Genomic DNA, 5,824 nt, shown 5'->3' on the forward strand with positions numbered 1-5,824 from the left:
GAATTCGGACAAATTAGGTATGCAGAAGGTTATTTTCTTGCTTTCTTATTGTCAGTCATATGTTGCTTCTTCTCTGTGATCGAAAGATCCGACCTAGACTGCAACATATGCAATTCTATCTCTCTGCATCTCCTTCTATCCAATTCTTTCTATCTGTTAGCCATATGTTCTCTCCTTTGCGTGATTAACAATCCGACCTGGTACACAACATATGCACCATTCTACTTCTCAATCCCTCTAAACTCTAGTTAGTCATATGTTTCACCCTTTGTGTGATTGGAAGAGATCCAACCTGGGTGTACAACATATGTATTCTAAATCTGTCTTCTCCCATGTCTGCTCATATAAAGTAAGGAGTATTTTGGAAGTCCCTGATTATTGAGGTATATCAGGAAGCGGGAAACATGTTCTAGTACATCTAAAAGTGAACAATTAATAGGTTGTCTGTAGATCTCGCTGCTTAATATAGGTGGACAAAAATATTCTTGGTCGTCGTCAAATGAATGGTCCTTAGGAATTTTATCTAGAATCGTAAGGTCACAATGTCTTGTCACTAGTAGTATGTCCTATTTTTGTCATAATCTTTCGTGTTTAAGTGGACCACAATACCTGCGATTGACCAGATCTATTCATGAAGGGGGAGGTACCCATAAACAGATTGAGGCTGTCTAAGAACTTTGATCCCAAACTCACAAATATATTATTATTATCAGGATTGGTAAAAGAGAAATTAGTGTTAGTTCATTTAAATTAATTTTTTTTAATTTTGTTAAAAAAAATAAAAAATTAATATATATATATATATATATATATATATATATATATTAGTTTAAAATTTTTTATTTTATTTTAAAGTTTTCAAAATGTATTATTTTTAAATAACTTAGTGGTATTGGGCTTGGAGTTGAAGCATCTTGGTTTGCAGCCCATTTGGATGGACCGAGTAGGGTCCATATATATAATCTAGAGTTGGTGGTTGTACACCTCTTCTCACTCTCACTTTCAGTAGACGGTCGTGAACCTTCTCTGTTTCTCTCTCTATTGATTCATTGATCCATCTATAATCCGTGTTTTGTTTGTTGAAATTACTTGTTCGTTCGTGTAGGTATCTTCATAGCGATCACTCTTATGCTAAACTTACCTGAAATCGACTGTGAATCGAGGGTTTAATCGAAGAAATTGGATTTTCGACGTTCACGGCTCCTTAAAAGCTTTCACAGCCAATGAATGGTTCACGAACCTTGAAGCCTTCAAGGCCGTGATCCTTCTTCGACCGTGAACTATCACTATGACCATGGACAACTTTTGGACAAAACAAAATTTTTCCTTAATCATGAATTAAAGCCTAATTAAATTGTTTAATGAGTAAAACACAATCTTAATTGTTTAAATCATTTGGTTTTCTCACTTGGCTTGGTTGGTGCAGATAAAAAATGGTCGGCTTGAAATTCGCTGGCATCCACAACTTGGCTCTTTTCTTGGTTGATCCACTTGCAGCCCACACTATTTCAAGTCTATGGTTCACAGATTGAGGAGATGTTGCCTAGCTTCTACTCTTACAACCAGTCCTATCATCTACCAAAGCATGATTAAGGAATTTTGGAGAAAAGCTGTAGTGCAAAGAGGTGAAGATGATGATGTCTCCCTAGAAGCAATTGTTAAAGGAAAGAAGATTACTGTGACAGAGCAGATCATCCATGAAGTACTGCAAATTGATGACAAAAGGGAGTTTCCATCAGTCATTGACATGGATCAGACTGAAGTGATCATCGAACAGATGGGATACGAAGGGGTGTTTCCTCCAACCATCAAGAAGCTTCTGCCCCCTTACTCGAGTTTCTTAGCTCATGTGTTCGTGAGCTGTATTTCTAGTCGAAGAGTAGGAGCCGATGAAACCTCTTTACTCAATATGGGTGCAATCGCAGCTCTTGCCATGGGTCTAGATTTCAACTTCTCCAAGTTCGTACTGGATGAAATGGTGGGGAACATTGAAGGGAAGAAAAGAGACAAGTTTATCATGTACCCAAGATTTATGCAATTGATCTTCAACAACAAGCACCCAAAGATCAAAACAATAGGAGAAACACTCGATGTTAAATCTATTGGCTCCAACACCTTCGGCATCATGAAAATGAACCGAAAGGGAAAATTCATGTTTGAGGGAAATTTTCCGTTGGTGAAGTTCAAAAATTTTGCTAAAGTTAGTAATGTATCAGCGACTGAAAGCTCCTCTGGTCATATGCAAACAGATGATGATGATGTTATTACTGCTTCAGAGCACGAAGAAGAAAGAGTTCCTCCTGTTGCAGTTTTGGCAGATGAATACGATCAAATGACGAACGTGGAAGTGCAAAGTGACTTCAATGATGGTGATATTTGCATATTTAGCCTCATAATAAGTATAGATTTTTATCATTTATTAGCTAATTTATTGCATATCATGGACAAAAGGTACTTAATAATGCTTAAATTGTGTTTTCAGTCCAAAAGCGAAGCTTAGAAGCAAAAGGAAGCAAGAGAAGCGGTTGGGAGCTCGGGAGTTGAACAAAGAAGAAAAACACCAAACATACAAGGGACTCGGCGAGTAGGGTCGACTAATCGGCGAGTAGCATCGAAGATTCGAGAGGATAAAGACTCCGTGACTTACCATGTACGGGGATTAAGGGGTGACTCGACGAGTCGGTCTTGGACTCGGCGAGTCGGTTCGAATCTATGAAAACAGCTGTCCAGATCGCCATTCGATATTCTGGAACCCTTGGGGAAAAGCAAGCTGCGAATTAGAGCTAGGAGAGATATGAAGAACGAAGATACAACCTAGAATTCAATTCCGAAGAAGATTTGAGGCAAATTCTCATCATTCTACTTAATCTATTGTTTTTCAACTATGGTTAGACAATTAGAATTCGTTTTATTGCTATTAATTACCTCAATCATGAGCTAAAACTCTTAAACTTCTGTTTGGGGATACGAAATTGAGACTATGGTTTGATTATTGATAGGATTAATTCAATATTGGTGATTTTGTTGATTTTAGCTTGTTAAAGAACCTTGTGTGTGAATTATAACTATTTTTCTGTTGATAGGAAGATAATTAATTGGTATGAACATCTTTTAATTGTCAACCTCATATGTTTATGTGACCACTTTATCATATGTCTAGGAATAACGAACGTGAAACTAGAATTAATGGACAATTAGGTAAATTCATGTGTGAGCTTGTTTGATGACCATCAACAAGAGGTTAACTAAAGGACCAAATTAGTTAGCTATTACAAGTCTAAATTAACCCGAATAAATAATCTAGTGAATTAAATTAAACTAGACAACTGATCACTGTTTAAGTTAGTTTGTTCTCTAAGGATTAGTGCAGCGAACGCAAAGCTAATCACTTGAATCGGTAACCAATAGAAGAATTAATCCATTGCACTATTATCATAATATCAACCATAGGATCAATTGAGTTGAACTAAACAGAAGTCCCTCTCGTTATTGAATTTAGTTAAATCTTTGCTTTTCTAGTTTTTAGCCTAAGTAATATTAGTAAGTTTCTAGTCTTGTAAAACTAGAGAAAACCCTATTTATTAATTAATTTAGATAAAAATAGTCTTTAGTTTTAATTTATCGTTCCCTGTGTTCGATACCCTACTTATTTAGCTGTACCACAATTGATAGGTCCACTGCCTTTTGTGTGTTCATTTTATAATTAAAAAGTAGGTTTAAAACTAGTTCGTTTCACACACATCAAGTTTTTGGCGCCGATGCCGGGGAACGGTTCTAAATTAGCATCAATTTCTATTTTTATCGATCCTTTGTGTAAGATTTCTCTTACACAAAGTTAATTCTTAGGTAATTTAGTAGTTAGTATAAGTTTTAAACAATATCCGTTTTAATAAGTAATTAGAAAGTTTTTCTGGTTTTGCCTTGAACTCGCCGAGTGCACTCGTGACAACTCGGCGAGTCCATCGCTGTTGACAATTTTAATTTTTATTTTATTTTTGTTCTTTTTACATGTTTTTCTTGTTTTGTTTATAGTTGTTTCATGACCCGAGGATCTGATACACCTCTGGTCCCTCCTCTCGAAGACCCAGAATCCGCACTAAAGAGGAACAAAGGAAAAGCCGTTGCAGAATTCGTTTCTTCAAAGAATTCGCCATTAAAGAACCTCAAGTCCGTTTTCAGCAAGAAGAAGAGCAGCAAATCAGGACCATCCAGCATCTCTTTAGCAATCGAAGAGCCGATTAAAGAAGACACCAAGTACGAGACCGAGGAAGAAGAAGAACTTACATACGAGCACGAATCCGATTTTGAGGACGAGTTAGCTATCACTATGGCTAATATCGATGAAGTCCCCATGGGGGAATGGAAGAAGAGGATGCGCGATGACACTGGCCCGGGACTTGTGCAACCCGCAATTCCCACTACTGCTACTTTCGAGCTAAAGGGCCATATCCTCGCTCAACTCAAGGAGATTCCCTTCTATGGAAAAGACCACGAAGATGCTTACAAGCACTTAGATGAAGTAAATGATGTGGATGACTACTTCAATGTACCAAATGTGCCACGCGAGACCCAGCTACTTCGTATGCTTCCAGTCACATTCAAGGGTGCTGCAAAGGATTGGCTCAAGTCACTTCCCCCCGGGTCGGTCCCACTTGGGCTAAGATGAAAGAGGAATTCATAGACCATTTTTGCCCGCCTTCTAAAATAGCCAAGTTGAAAAAAGCCATTGCCAACTTCGAGCAACAACCCAAAGAGTCCCTTTATGAGGCGTGGGAGAGGTACAAGGGTCTTCTCAGAAATTGCCCACACCATGACCTTAATAGCCAACAAGAAGTCTCCATCTTCTATGATGGAGTCAATGTTACCACAAGGCAATTGCTCGACTCGCAAGGCCCGCTCACAAAGAAGGCACCCCCGGTAATCAAGGAATTAATTGAAGAATTCTATAAACATTCTAGAGAATACCACAACCTAAGAAATGAAGTAAGTCGGGGGGTAGTGAACTCGGCCAATGATGGCATGGTGGAGATCATGGCTAAGCTCGATAGTTTAGATAGAAGGATGACAAAAATGGATCAAACAATCCATGCTATTCGAGTTGGATGCGAGAACTGTAGAGGACCTCATCTCATGAAGGATTGTGACTTGGATGAAAATGGAAACAAGAAGGCGCAAGTGTTCTACTCAAGCGGCGATAGATACGACGAGAATTGGCAGAAACCAAAGAAGGAATGGCTCCCGTATGAAGAATACAAAAAGGCAAAGGAGGAGAAATACAAGCAGAAAGAGAGGGGATTCTATCAAAAGGAAGAAGCGGTTGTGGAAAAGAGAGACGACTTAGAAGAGATGTTCACAAGATTCATAGCCGCCTCCGAAAAAAAGACACAATGATCATGATGCTACAATACAAGAGACCAAAAATATACTTAGGAATCAGCAAACATCTATTCTCAATATTGAGAAACAGCTAACACAACTTGCACATCAAGTGAACGAGAGAAGACCGGGTGAACTTCCAAGTAAAATCGAGAATAATCCGAGAATGGAGAATGTGAATGCTATAACCTCCAGCTGTGGAGAAATTTCCACTCCTATGACCCCTGCACAGAAGGTCTCCAAGGTGCATGCAGAAAAGACAGAAGAGTCGAGTCCAGCTAAACCCGACCAGACTCGCCGAGTCCCTCTAATGGACTCGACGAGTCCATGCCCTGATGACAAATATGATGTTTCCTTAAAGCCTTACAACCCTCCTCTACCATTCCCAATCAGGGCCATACCTGATGAGAAGGTTAAAGCATACAGAGCTTTCATGGAACATGTTAAA

The 5,824-nt window shown here is 38.7% G+C and overlaps 1 non-coding gene across 1 annotated transcript; it reads right to left on the reverse strand.

Moving 5' to 3' along the window:
• Window positions 1–4,710: 4,710 nt before the first annotated feature.
• Window positions 4,711–4,817, reverse strand: LOC145065183 (small nucleolar RNA R71). The gene has a single exon (XR_013688330.1). It is a non-coding gene; the product is annotated as a small nucleolar RNA R71 (small nucleolar RNA).
• Between the last annotated feature and the right edge of the window lie 1,007 nt (window positions 4,818–5,824).

This window comes from Lactuca serriola, chromosome 7 (genome assembly GCF_051521515.1).
Source record: "Lactuca serriola cultivar US96UC23 chromosome 7, Lser_US96UC23_V15, whole genome shotgun sequence".
Lineage (NCBI taxonomy): Eukaryota > Viridiplantae > Streptophyta > Magnoliopsida > Asterales > Asteraceae > Lactuca > Lactuca serriola.